Source organism: Mesoplodon densirostris, chromosome 16, assembly GCF_025265405.1.
Source record: "Mesoplodon densirostris isolate mMesDen1 chromosome 16, mMesDen1 primary haplotype, whole genome shotgun sequence".
Classification (NCBI taxonomy): Eukaryota; Metazoa; Chordata; class Mammalia; order Artiodactyla; family Ziphiidae; genus Mesoplodon; species Mesoplodon densirostris.
This window is the reverse complement of record NC_082676.1, coordinates 57,545,966-57,560,727: the sequence shown is the minus strand read 5'-3', so window position 1 is coordinate 57,560,727 and position 14,762 is coordinate 57,545,966. Positions and strand designations below refer to the sequence as shown.

The 14,762-nt window shown below is 47.5% G+C and overlaps 1 protein-coding gene across 3 annotated transcripts in view; it reads right to left on the bottom strand.

Annotated features, from left to right (window-relative positions):
- Positions 1 to 14,762, bottom strand: part of LITAF (lipopolysaccharide induced TNF factor) — a 112,823-nt gene that overhangs the window by 88,734 nt on the left and 9,327 nt on the right. For 2 of the 3 annotated variants that reach the window (XM_060078547.1, XM_060078549.1), the window contains exon 2: positions 12,228 to 12,341. The exons of the other annotated variant lie outside the window; for it this stretch is intronic. The gene's annotated coding sequence lies outside the window, so the exon portion shown is untranslated. The remainder of the gene's footprint in view (positions 1 to 12,227; positions 12,342 to 14,762) is intronic. 3 annotated transcript variants of the gene reach the window in all.

Sequence of the window (14,762 nt, the reverse complement as noted above, 5' to 3'; positions counted from 1 at the left end):
TGAAAAGGAACAAAGATGCTCTCTTAATCCTGCACTGGAATGATCTCCAGGATATATGATTAAGTGAAAAAAGCAAAAATAGAATCCAAGGAGCAGAACTGTGTATGCAAAGTATTCTGTCTTCTGAATATGTGTGGGGTGTGTATACATTTGCTTATATTTTCAAAAAGAAACAATGGAAAGATAAAGCAGAAGCTAACAAAAGTTGTTACCTATGGGGAGAGAGGTAATTGGCGAAAGGGAAAGATGTGGAAGCTGGATTTCACTGAGTGTATCTGGTTTTAGAGTATTTAGTTTGTAAATGCAAACTTACAAAATTGTAAAGCCAAGACAAAAAAAGCAATCCCTTAAAATAAAAATACCCAACAGAAATGAGTAAACCTGACTAAATGTCAACTTGGCAAACACACTAAGAAGGATTATTGGAAGTGACTTTAAAACAGCATTTTGATTGTACATCCCTAATGGGCTTTAACCTAAGGACCACAGAATCACAAAGAAACAGGAGCACAACGAAATCTTCAACAGCACTCAGTTATCTTACAGGTAGTGATTATACTGGTATTATTAGGTTGAAACTGTCTGCTTTATAATATAGGATAAAGAAGATAAGAAATTGGATTAATATTATTAGGAACAAAGATTTTCTGTGTAAGAATAAAAAAAGAGATACATAAAATCAAATAAGTTAACTGAAAACCTTGGGACTTCCCTGGTGGCGCAGTGGTTAAGAAGCCGCCTGCCAATGGAGGGGACACGGGTTCGAGCCCTGGTCCGGGAAGACCCCACGTGCCACGGAGCAACTAAGCCCGTGCGCCACAACTACTGAGCCTGCGTTCTAGAGCCCGTGAACGACAACTACTGAGACCATGTGCCGCAACTACTGAAGCCGGTGTGCCTAGAGCCCGTGCTTTGCAACAAGAGAAGCCACCGCAATGAGAAGCCTGTGCACCGCAACGAAGAGTAGCCCCCGCTCGCCACAACTAGAGAAAGCCTGCGTACAGCAACGAAGACCCAATGCAGCCAAAATATAAATAAATAAATAATAAGATTTAACAAATAAATACATAAATCCTGTTTTAAAAAAAGATAACTTAAAAAAAAACACCTTGTAATCGTAAATGTGAATGATAATTATCATTGTCTCCAGCTTTGAGCCTAGATGCAATGATAACCCAGTGGGAATGAGCATTCCTAATGTCTAGATTGTGATTCCTAACTCCCATTTATTGCCAAAAGGAACAGGGCTCCTCTGAGAAACAGCTGATTCCAGGTCGAAAATGCATGAGATGAATCTGGGACGTGTCATCCATAAATCAAGAAAATTGTCAAAGACTACAGAGGTCATGTCGAAAAGAAGCAGGGTGCAGGGGGAAGAGACTCCCATTTACTTGTGCTGGGCACGGTTCTAAGCACTTTACGAGTATTAACTCACCCTTAGGAAAATTACTTAACATCATTTAATCCTCCAATAAGCTTGTTATGAGATATGTATGATTATGCTCGTTTTATAGATGAGCAAACTGTGTCCCAGGCAATGAAGTAAATGGCCTAAGATCACACAGCAGTTAGATGGCTGGGTGAGGATTTGAATCCATGCCCTTAGCCATCTTCTAAGCTGCCTCTTCATTAATGCAGGATGATCAGCATCGAAGTAGAAAAGGAAAATAAAGACAATGGCCCAAGGCTTGGCACAGGCCAGTCTGGGGAGTGTTTAGAACCACAGAGAGTACCCCCAGTCCCTCCTTGTTGGGCTACCTGTGCTATAACCAGGGTGCTCAGAGGCTGACCCCAGTGGGGATCAAGGACCAGTTGTGATGTGCTCGGCCCCATATCCTGGTCAGCTGCAGACCACACTCCCATAGTGCTCAGCCTCCCTACAGCCACTCCTCACATCCTCCTGACTCTCTTGGGGCCACCTGGGTTCTCTTCCTCAAGACCACCACTTCAGAGCAGCTCACCATTTACTTCCTCACAATGCCCAGCCAGGTAGGAATGGGCATTCCTATTGCTCAGATGGGGAAACTAAGGCGCGGAGAGGTATTGAGCTTTCCAAGCTCATGGTGCTTGGGAAGAGGCCCTTGTCCCACCCTCTCTCTTTCCTCTGTTGGCTCGTTCTCTTCGGAAGGCTGAGCATGGGGTGCTGGTGGTCCATGCTGAGGAGTGAGTTACCCTCATTTTGGTGTCTGTCATCTCCCCAGCTTCAGCTGGGAGCTTGGAGGAGGGGTCTGCGTCCATGAGCTTGAGGCAAGAAGGCTGCTTTCCCCAAAGAGAAAGGAGCCTGCCATCCAAAGCACCCTGGACATCCACTGCCCTCGGTGTCCATACGGCCACTGCACCCAACCAGTTCTACCTCCACAACACTCCTGGAATCTGTTCCCTCTTCACCTAAAGCCACCATCCTGGCCCAGGCCACCATCAGCTCTCACCTGGACTGTGGAAGCCTCCCACCCACCCCCCCTCCTCGCGTCCTCCCTCATCTCCTCCAATCCACTGCAAGAGAGAAAGGGCAGATTCCAGACGTGCTTTGAAGGTGGGATTGACAGCATTTGTGACAAATGGGCAAATGAATATATTTAGTTTCTGCCATCATCAGTGTGCCTCCCTTTTCTACGTAGGCCTGATTTTATTTCTTTTTAGATAACCAGTAAGGTGGAAATACCAGGCTCTCCACAAGGCCTGGAGGCTGGGCCAAGCCCCACCATTCCCTGCCCCGCCTACTCCCCAGCCCAGCCCTCCACTTTCTGCTGAAGGCTGTTTAAGAGGCAGCAAATCAGTGCTTAGGAGCAAGGATCTCACACTCTCTGCAGCGACTAAAAGGCAAGGAAATAAAAGAGAGAATCGTTATAGCTTACAAGGGATTTAAGAGAAATACCAGCCAAATGCAATGTACAGACTTTGTCTCTTGATTTGAACCATTAAACACATTTAGAAAACAAACGGGGTCGGGGGGGAAGATGGGATTCGAGAGGATATTACAGAACCATGAACTTCTTCTTGTAGGTGTGATGTGAAAGTGGTGAGTAAAAGAAAATGTGGTTATTTAAGAAAGTTCACATCACAGAGATACATTCTGAAGAATTTATGAATGAAATGCTTAGATGATATGATTTGTGATAGAAGAATCCAGCAGGGAAACGGGTGGGGGCAGAGCTGCAACCAGATGATTTAGAGGAAGGTGCACCTTTCTCAAAAGATATGGAGGTTCCTTAAAGAACTAAAACTAGAGCTACCATGTGATCCTGCAATGCCACTCCTGGCCGAAAGTCATAATTTTAAAAGATACATGCACCCCTATGTTCACTGCAGCACTATTCACAATGGACAAGACATGGAAGCAACCTAAACGTCCACTGACAGATGAATGAATAAAGAAGATGTGGTACATTTATAAGATGGAATACTACTCAGCCATAAAAAAGAATGAAATATGCCATTTGCAGCGACATGGATGGACCTAGAGATTATTATACTAAGTAAGTCAGACAGAGAAAGACAAATATATGATATTGATTATATGTGGAATCTAAATAAATTTGATACAAAGGAACTTATATACAAAATAGGAATAAACCCACAGACAAAGAAAACAAACTTATGGTTACCAAAGGGGAAAGGGGTCGGGGGGAGAGATAAATTAAAAGTTTGGGATTAACATATACACACTACTACATATAAAATAAACAAGGACCTACTGTGTAGCACAGGGAACTACATTCAGTATTTTGTAATAACCTATAAGGGAAAAGAATCTGAAAAAAATAGATATATATGTATGTATAACTGAATTACTTTGCTGTACACCTGGAACTAACACAACATTGTAAATCAAATATACTTCAATTAAAAAATAATTAGATATATACAACACTATGTATAAAACAGATAACTAATGAGAACCTACTGTATAGCACAGGGAACTCTACTCAATGATCTGGGAAGGAAATCCAAAAAAGAGGATATGTATGCATATAACTGATTCAATTTACTGTACAGCAGAAACTAACACAACACTGTAAAGCAACTATATTCCAATAAAAAATTTTTTAAAAATCATTAGAAAAAGATATACTTCACATGATTCCAGTAAAAGCACGGTGTCTAGAACTAGAGCAGCCTGTGGTTTACCGATGCTGACCATCGGGGGGAGCACTCTTGGGCTGGGGACACTTAATGATTAAACTCTTATCCTCTTTACTCTTGTCTATATCAGGGACGGATGTGAGGATATTGGAGCTAGACTGTGGAGTTCAAACCTTGCTCTGACACTTCTTTGCGTGTGACCTTGGCCAGGCACAGTCCCACTGTGTGCCTCAGTTTCCCCATCTGTCAAGGGGGGGTGTAATAATGTCTGCCTGACAGAATTGTGGTGAGAGTCACAGGAGTTAACCAGCATGTCACCAGCACTAAAGAAACATTAGCTCTGATTATTGCTATCAGGTAATATTTGAGTGTTCCCATGATTTTTTTTTTCACATTTCATTTGTCTGAGCCGATCTGGACCCCCTGGGGAAGACACAGAACACCTGGCTTTGTTGTTGTTTTAAATAGATATATTGAGCTATAATTCACATACCATGCAATTCCCCCACTTAAAGAGTAAAATTCAGTGGGTTTTTCTTGTGTCATCCATCACCGTAATCGGTTTTAGAACGTTGCCCCCAAAGAGGCCACTGCTTCAAGGAAGGGGTGGGGTAGTGACTCTGAGCCCCCTGTGACTTCTCTTCTGGCAGAAGGGGTGGGCTGTGGGGACCACCACCTCCCCACAGCTCCTCTGGGGTGGGAGCAGCCAGCCCGTCCTGCAGTGTTCTTTAGGGACACCAGGGACCGGCCAGCTGGCCTGGGCTCCAGACCCACTGCATTTACTGCAATCATGCGAAGTACCTCTTTAGAGAAAGGTGACCACAGACCTCCGTGCGGCTCTCTATAGGTCGATGATAACCTGCCACATCAGTAGGGAGGGAGAGAGAACCACTAGCCAGATATGCTGGGTGTTAAAGCTGCAACAAGGCCCGTCAAGGGGCATTTAATGACCGGCCCCTGGAAGAGGGGGGCAGCCAAGGGATCAAAATGGCTCTGGGGCGTCTGGCCCATCAACTGGGGAGCTGGTGGCGACATTTACCGAATGAAGGGAGGCAGGCAGGAAAGGGGCGGAAGAATCTGGATCTCCCACCATCACGAAATTCTTGCGAGGCTTCAATAGGATTTGACAAACCTTCCTGATGAGACTGAGCTGGGTTCAAATCTTGGCTCCTGCCTTTGGCCCACATGGCCTGGGGCAAGTCACACTGCATCGGGTCTCCTGGTCTGTAAAACGAGCTGTAAAACCTGAAGGGTCCGTGCGAGGGACCAGGTCAGAGCACGCCCAGCATGAGGCATGGCTCACGGTAGGAGGTCCATGCACGGTGGCCTTGACAATGATGGGTGTTAGTTCCCCTCCCTGGCTGCACATCTTGGGGAAATTCCAGCCCAGGGAGTACCTGTAATGGGGGTGAAGGAAGCAGAGTGGCTAGAAAGGGCTAAAATAGGGAACTACGGGTAAGGGGGTTTCCAGGCTGAGCAAGAAGGGAGATTCTGGTAGGTCAGGGGCATGGAGCCCATCACCCCTGCCTGAAACCTGCCAGGCCTCCCCAGTGCCATGCTCACAAGTGCCATCCAGGCCTGGTCCACCCCTTGGTTCCCTTCTCCCACCACTTCTTTCCCTCCCAGACCCCCTGGCCTCTCTGGTCTCCCCTCAAGCCTTTGCCTTGACTGTTCTCCCCCCCTCCCCCTCAAACAATGCGTTTCCATGACTGTCTTCTTTGCATCCTCAGATGAGGCATCACCCTGACCCCCTCTCTCACGTAGCCCCCAGCCCACCCTCCCCGAGTCTCTATCACATCACTTGTTAGAGCATTTATCTGTCTCTGAAGTTATATTTCATGATGTATTTATCAATGTGTTTTCATGTTCCTGGCCTCCCCCTCTAGACTGTCAGGCCCCTGCGGGCAGGGATCTTGTCTCCTTGTTCATGCTCTGTCCCCAGAACTTGGCATGTGCATCCTGAGTGGTCTAATCGACATTCCCAGGGGTGGGGCTGGGCTGAGCCTGGGTGGGGGCTTCCTGGGAGGAGGCCTCTAGGAGCCCTTGATCCCCAAGGAAGGGAATGAGCCTCTGGTTCTCAGCCAGCAAGGCAGGCAAGGCTCCAGCTCAGAGATGGGTCACTCAGCAGCTCCAGGGCAGGGCGGGGCTCAAAGGAGGTAGAAGACTCTTGTCTCCTGGAATGTGTCATCCACGGGGGCAGGGTCAGCACTCCTCATGTCCCCAGGCCCGTGGCTCTGGCCAGGGGGCTCTTGGCTGGTTGGTGGCCAGGGCCCCGGAGGCTCGTCAGACCCTCCTCCTGAGAACAGGCTGCTCCCAGCTGGCCCGGCCCTGCTTAGGGCAGGACACCAGGCCTCACCCTGAATCCCTCCTTTGCTCTCTCTGCAGGCCCGCGCGGCTGGGCCTGTCGGCTGGCTCTTTGCTAAAAATCCTCCACACCTGACCATCCCTGCCTCAGTCCAAGTCCTTCATGGGCTGCAGGGGCCTCGTCCTTGCTCTCCCAGCCCCTCTGATCTGTTCTCCACGAGGCAGACACAGCCAGCTCTTTAAAATTTAATTTGGGTCCCACCCAGCTTCCCAGGGAGGATGAAACCCTTTAATGTCCTTGCATTGCTTTGCGGATAAAGCTCAGCCACCCTCCCTGCTGCCTGACCTTTCCACCCCGACCTCGACATCCATGGCCAGCAGCGTCTCACACATTACTCCCCTTTGGGTGTTTCTTGACCATTGGGCCTTTGCACATGTGGTTCCCTCTGCCTGGAAAGATCTTTCTGCCTCTCTGCTCAGTCAGTTGTCCTCGCTCAGCTTTCAGATCAGGCCTCAAACATCACGTCTTCCAGGAAACCTCAGGTCCCTGTCAAGGTCGCATCCCTCTACACACTCTCATGGCACCGTATTTGCCTTCGGGGATTGTTCAGGGTGACTGTACAATTACATTTAATGTCTGCCTCCCCTTAGACTGAAATGTGCTGAGACTGGGAACCTTCTCTTACCTGCCTCTCTCAGCACTGCACCTGGTGCATCAAAGTCTGGATGCAGCGGAGACATGCGCGTTCCTTCGTGCATTTGCTCTCCATAAACATTCGCTGAGAATCCACTGTCTCTGGGCTACCAAGCTGGCATAGACCTGATCCTGGCCCTCAGGGGGTTCAGCCTGCTGGGGACCACACACTACAGTGAGACCCGGGCTGGGCAGCGGCCACAGAGCAGGACCTCAGGGAGGGCTTCTCAAGACTTGAACAGCGAGTGGAAGTCTGAGAAAAGAGGGGGAAGGGAACCCCAGTCGTGGGAACAGCCTGTGCAAAGGCCCTGAGACAGGAGGAGACAGGAGGCATCAGGGAACTGCAGTGGCTGAGCATGGCTGCAGTGCAGGGAGGGAGGAAGGGGTGGAGGATACAAGGGCAGATGGAGATGCTCAGGACCCAGAGCTACCTACCTTCCTGCCTCACTCCCCTGTGGTCTCCCCCCAGGACAGGTCAGGACCTGCCAGAATCACGCTCACCAGCTCCAACTCCCTCCCTCTGGGGCCAGAGCAGCAGGGACAGGGTTTGGCAGGGGCCGAGGGCAGTGTGGGAGGATTTTCCTCCGTGCATTGGGAACCAGGGAGCCCCAGGAGGCACCAGCTCTGCTCAGAAATGATTCTCGTTTTCTTGCACAACCCTCGCTCTCAGCCAGTTCTCACCGAGCGCTCAGCTGCCTGTGTACCATGTCCATGCTACAGATAGAGAAATCGAGGCTCGGAGATTGGGGTCTTGGAGCTGAGATGAGTCAGAGCCAGGCTGGAACCCACAGGCTGTGTGACTCAGAGCCCAGAACGTGTTCCTTGCAGAGTCTGTTCTACGTGAGGTAGTCTGGCTCCAGCACAGGGCCCATCAGGCACACGACTATCAGAACAGCATCAACTCCCTGTCTGAGGGGATTGCTGGCTCTGTTCTGAGGCAGGTCCTACGGCTGCACACCCCATCAGCCCGTTCCAGAGTTACAGGGGTTCTCTGTCGGGCAGACACACTGCCTGGAATCCCAGTCTTTGCAGAGGCCCTGAGGATGCCCTGACAGAGCTGCTGGTGCAGGACCCCCATAATCGGGAGGGAGCACCTTGCCGGGTGCAGAGGGTTCTGGGGCTCAGAGGGTGGGCTGTGGCCTTTGCCCACCTCTCATCTCACATGGGGAGGCTGGCAGGCAGGTTCCATCTTACTTCCTGGTACCACTTTCTCTTCCGGAAGCTTCTCCTTGACTGGAGTGAGATCCAAGGGAGCAGAGTCCTGCCTGCACCCCTGGACCCCAGGGCCCCATCCACAACCTCATCCCCAAGCACAGCCCCAGGGCCAGCCCTGAGCCTGCGGGCTCCAGGCTCAATTTGTGCGTGAGCAACCTCTCAGCTCTTCCTGGCTTTGTTGTTTTCCCAGTATTTTCTCTCAATTATTTCTTTTCCTCTAAATATTACTGTATAGATTTTGTTATAGATATAATACATTAAATAAATGTTTTCAATAAATTACATATCTATTTTCATTATATATTAATGTAATAGGTTAATATATTAAGATATTCCTATATATTATAATGATAATGCATATTAATGTAACAATAATGCTACACATTAGAATTTTATTATTCTGTTAACTTCAACAGGAAGATCTCTCAGACCCTATCATTTGTCAGTACCGCAATCTGGGACTTGACATTTCTCTGAAGTCAGTAGTTGTTATTATCCACCTGTTTATAAAAGCTGCCTGTGAACTGAAATTCTTTTCTGGAAACAGCACCCACCTTACGAGGTTGTGGGGAGGGTCAGATGAGGTGACTGGAGCTAAGGACAGTCAGCGCTCAACAAACACCAGCTTGTCATTCTGGCTCAGCAGAACTGTGTCTTCATATGTTTCAAATTATCCTTTAAAGTCAGTAAACCAAAAAGAATAAGGCACGTCTATGTGTGATGATAAGGAGTGAATTTCAAGATATATTTTCAAGTGAGAAAAGCAAAGAATAGAACACCATGTATAGAATATTACCATCTGTGCTTTTTAAATAGGGATATATCTTTATCCGTCCATACATTCATCCATTCATCCACCCATCCATCTCCTGCGTTCAAACAGGATAGCTCTGGAAGGACACACAGAGAAGATGAAGCATGCACACCTGGACCCCCACCTCCTCCCCTTTTCCTCTGGTTTTCTCCAAATGTATATGATGCACGATACTTCTGTATTTATTGTCCATCCCCTCCAGTAGAATGGAAACCCCATGAGGGCAGGGATGTCCACCTGTTGTGTTTGCTGTTGTGACTCCCACACCCAGAACTTTGCTGTCCAACGGGTCAATCACCAGCCACCATGTGTTGCTTGAGCCCTTGACACTGGGCTGGTCGGAACTGAGATGTGATATGTGAATCAAATCCACATTGGGTTTTGGAGACTCAGTGTGTCATGGACTGAATTGTGTCCCCCCTTCCAAATTTATATGTTGAAGACCTAACCCCCATTTCCTCAGAATACGACTGTGTTTGGAGACAGGGCATTTAAAGAGGTAATTAAGGTAAAATGAGGCTATTAGGGTGGGCCCTAATCCAACCTGACTGGTGTCTTTACAAGAAGAGGAGATTAGGACACTGAGAGAAACCAGGAACCACACACACAGAGAAAAGACCATGTGAGGACACAGCAAGAAGGCAGCTGTCTGCAAGCCAAGGAGAGAGGCCTTCCTCAGAAGAAACCAACCCTGCCAGCACCTTGATCTTGGACTACCAGCCTCCAGAACTGTGAGAAAATAAATTTCTGTTATTTAAGCCACCCCACCTGTGGTATTTTGTTATTGCAGCCTGAGCTAACTAATACACCATGAAAAGATCATTAAAATTTCATTAATAATTTTTGTATTGATTCCATATACTAGGTTTGGATATACTGGGTTAAAGAAATATATTATTATTTCAAGAAAATTAATTTCACCTGTTTCTTTTTACTTTTTAAATGTGGCTCTTGGAAAATTTTAAATTTCATGTGCAGCTCTCATTGGTGGCTAACATCATACTTTCTGACACCATAGCCTGGCACAGTGCCTGGCACATAGTATGTGCTCAATAAGTATCTGTTGAATAGATCAATTAAAATAGTTGTCTTTGGGAAGTGACTGGAAGATGGGAGGAAGGGTGACTGGTTTTGCACTGTATTCCCTTTGAGTTTACCATGAGCAAGTATCGAGAGAGTGGGCTTCCCTGGTGGCGCAGTGGTTGAGAGTCCGCCTGCCGATGCAGGGGACACGGGTTCGTGCCCCGGTCCGGGAAGATCCCACATGCCGCGGAGCGGCTGGGCCCGTGAGCCATGGCTACTGAGCCTGCGCGTCCGGAGCCTGTGCTCCGCAACGGGAGAGGTCACAACAGTGAGAGGCCCGCGTACCGCAAAAAAAAAAAAAAGAGAGAATGAGAGATCTAAAATAAAATACGATCAAACACTCCCTTTGTGATGACTTAATATATTAAGACAAAATAAGAGTTGCCCTCATACACTTAAAAGATGCCTCTTGGACTTCCCTGGTGGCGCAGTGGTTAAGAATCCGCCTGCCAGTGCAGGGGACACGGGGTTCGATCCCTGGTCCAGGAAGATCCCACATGTCGCAGAGTAACTAAGCCCATGTGCCACAACTACTGAGCCTGTGCTCTAGAGCCGACGAGCCACAACTACTGAGCCTGTGCGCCACAACTACTGAAGCCTGTGCGCCTAGAGCCCGTGCTCCAGAAGAGAAGCCACCGCAATGAGAAGCCCGTGCACTGCAACGAAGAGTAGTCCCCGCTCACCACAACTAGGGAAAGCCTGCGCGCAGCAACAAAGACCCAGCACAGCCAAAAATAAATAAATAAATAAATAAATACATAAATAAAAATAATAAAAGATGCCTCTCGCAGGTATGCACATAACAGTCAGCCACCAGGTGCCCTCAGATGGATGGGTGTGTCAGCCACAAACTGCCGGAAAGCTGAGTCTCGGATGATGGGGGAGATTCCTCTCCACACCCCAGGCTCAGGCAGGGAAGCAGGTCCCAGAGGCTCCTGCACAAGCCCCCTCCCCAGGATGAACAAAACACAGGGCTGGGCCCAGGGACAGCCCCCCAGTGTCAACAACCTAAGGTGCCCCCCAAGGTCCCTCCAATCCTCCTGCCTGGGGTTTGCTTTGTCCATCTATATAATGGGCACATTGGGCTCACTCCATTTTTCAAACATTTTTTTCGGCCACACCGCAGGACATGCAAGATCTTAGTTCCCCAGACAGGGATAGAACCCACGCCCCCTGCAGTGGAAGCACAGCGTCCTAACCACTGGACAGCCAGGGAATTCCCATTTTTTCCAACTTTTTACCATGGAAAATTTCAAACATATACAAAAACACAGAGAATAGTAAAGGGAGCCTCCAAGCACTGTCCCCTCCCCTCTCCAACCATCAACTCATCATTTTCTTTCACATTTACCCCCTCCCCACCCTGACTATTTTAAAGCAATTCCCCAACAGAGTATCACTTCATCTGTAACTAGTTCAATATGTTTCTCTGAAAGACAAAGCCTCTTTTTCAAAACATAACCACAGAATCACTATCACTCCAAATAAAAGTGAACAATAACAGCTTAATATCATCCAGGATCCCCTTGGTGGTCACATCCCCTAAATATCAACTTAAAACAAAACAGTTAATATGTTCAATCAGGATCCAAACAAGGTCTGCACATTGAAATCAGTTTATGTTTCTTAAACCCCTTTTATTGTAGACTTAATTTTGTTGTTGTTGTTGTCCTCCTATTTTATTTTTTTATTTTAAAATTTTTATTGGGGTAGAGTTGATTTACAATGTTGTGTTAGTTGCAGGTGTACAGCAAAATGAATCTGTTATCCATATACATTAAAGTAGACTTTAGATTACTCCAGTATATCCTTCTATTCCCTCCCACCGCCCATCTCTCCCTCTCCTGCCAATATCCACCATATTAGTTATCTATTTGCTGCATAATGAGTTTCCACAGAACGTAGCTCTTAAAACAACAAACATTTATTACCCCATAGTTTTTGTTGGGCAGGAATCTGGGCGTAACTTCCTCCAGTGAGAACCCTTAAGAGTTTCTCCCTGCAATCTAAGTGTCAGTGGGGCTACGGTCTCACCTGCAGGCATGACTGGGCAAGGATCCAGCTTCCAAGCTCCTTCAGTACACGTTGGCAGCATTCAGTTCCTTTCCACGTGGGCCCCTCCAACGTGGCAGCTCACAACATGGCAACCTGTGTCATCAAAGTGAGCAAAGGAGAGGGAGCAGTGGGTCTCACACTTGTGTGTGCGCCAGACTCTCCCAGAGGAACTGTTAAAACACAACTCACTAGGCTCCACCCCCAGAGCTCCTGATCCAGCAGGCTTGAGTGGGGCCCAAGGATGTGCATTTTAAAAAAATTAACATTTATTTATTTATTTTATTTCGGCTGCGCCAGGTCTTAGTTGCGGCACGCAGGATCTTCGTTGGGGCAAGCACAATCTTTTAGTGGCGGTATGCGGGCTTCTTAGTTGCAGCATGCGGACTCTTAGTTGCGGCATTCAAACTCTTTAGTTGCGGCATGCACATGGGCTCTAGTTCCCCGACCAGGGGTCTAACCCGGGCCCCCTGCACTGGGAGTACAGAGTCTTACTCACTGGACCATCAGGGAAGTCCCAGGATGTGCATTTCTAACAAGCTCCCAGGTGATGCTGGGGACAACAGGTTGAGAGCTACAGAATTATAGGTACCCCCCTCTCTAATTTTTTATTTCTTCATTGCATTTAGTCTGTTGAGGGGCCACTCTTAAGAAGTCCAAGGTGAAGACAATGGTTTCAATCCTGGATGCAAATGAGAATTACTTGGTGAAAAACTAAAAATACAATTGCTATATGATCCAGCAATCCCACTCCTGTGCATATATGCAGACAAAACTATAATTCAGAAAGATAAATGTAACCCTATGTTCACAGCAGCACTAAGGCTATTGTGAAACAACCTAAATATCCATTGACAGATGAATGGATAAAGAAGATGTAGTATATATATACACACATACACACTTACATATAATGGAATACTACTCAGCCATAAAAAAGAAATAATGCCATTTACAGCAACATGGATGGACCTAGAGATTATCACACTAAGCAAAGCAAGTCAGAAAGAGAAAGACAAATACCATATGATATCACTTAAATGTGGAATCTAAAATGCAACACAGGGCTTCCCTGGTGGCGCAGTGGTTGAGAATCTGCCTGCCAATGCAGGGGACACGGGTTCGAGCCCTGGTCTGGGAAGATCCCACATGCCGCAGAGCAACTAGGCCCGTGAGCCACAACTACTGAGCCTGTGCGTCTGGAGCCTGTGCTGCGCAACAAGAGAGGCCACGACAGTGAGAAGGCCCGTGCACTGCAATGAAGAGTGGCCCCTGCTCGCCACAACTAGAGAAAGCCCTCGCACAGAAACAAAACCCAACACACCCAAAAATAAATAAACAAATAAATAAATTTATATTAAAAAATAAATAAACAAATAAAAAATAAAATAAAATGCAACACAAATGAACCTATCTACAAAACAGAAACAGACTCACAGACAGAGAGAACAGACTTGTGATTGCCAAGGTAGAAGGGGGTGGGGGAGGCAAGGATTGGGAGCTGGGGATTAGCAGATGCAAACTATTATATATAGGATGGATAAACAACAAGGTCCTACTGTATAGCACAGGGAACTATATTCAATATCCTGTGACAAACCATAACGGAAAAGAATATGAAAAAGAACATATACATAATTGAATCACTTTGCTATAGAGCAGAAATTAACACAACATTGTAAATCAAGTATACTTCAATAAAATTGAAAAAAAATTACTTGGTGAACTTTAAAGGGTCACACCATCTCCACATCCCCAGCAGGGCCTGAGAGACAATCACTGAAAAAGCAAATGTCACAATAGCAACTCTGATGCTCAAGCCCAGCTATGGGCCACTCATGCATCTAGTTGTAGATTATTTCTAAATCTTTTAGCAAAGTGGGGCCAGTTATTCCCATTTTACAGATAAGGAAATTGAGGCCCCAGGAAGGTAACAGGAAAGTGGCAGAGCTGGGCTCAAACACAGCCCCAAGTGCTTTATCTGTCAGTGGGTCGCAGGCCTGTAACTCATGCTGGAGTCTCCGTCCCCTCTCGGTGGAAAGTCCTCTGCCCTCAGGTCTAGAGAAGAAAGTTGCTTGTGGTCAGGCTCAGCTGTGGATAAAAGCGCCTAAGAGCTGGGCCTCGGGAATAATTCCTGTGTGACCCCAAAGCAACCCTAGGCCCGGGATGGCAGCTGTGAATAATGGATGACGCCGGGGAGAACACTGTGGCCTGTGATTCATATCCACTGTGACGGCCAACTACCTCTGGGGATGGGGAAGATGGATGGACTTCCCCACCAGGAGGCCCCGCCTCTCCCCTCCATCCCCAGCCTCTCCCCAGCCTCAGAGTCAAAGGCAGGGGCCACCGGGAAATCAGGGGTCAACCCCACTGCCTATCACTTCCTCATTTCAACCTCTAGACCCTTCCTCCTGGAGAAGCAGGGCCCAGAGACTAGATTCTGGAGGGTTAGGGAGTGAGGGAGGGAATGGCTTTGATGTGTGGTGGTGATGGATGAGGGCTCTGTAGCCAGACTGC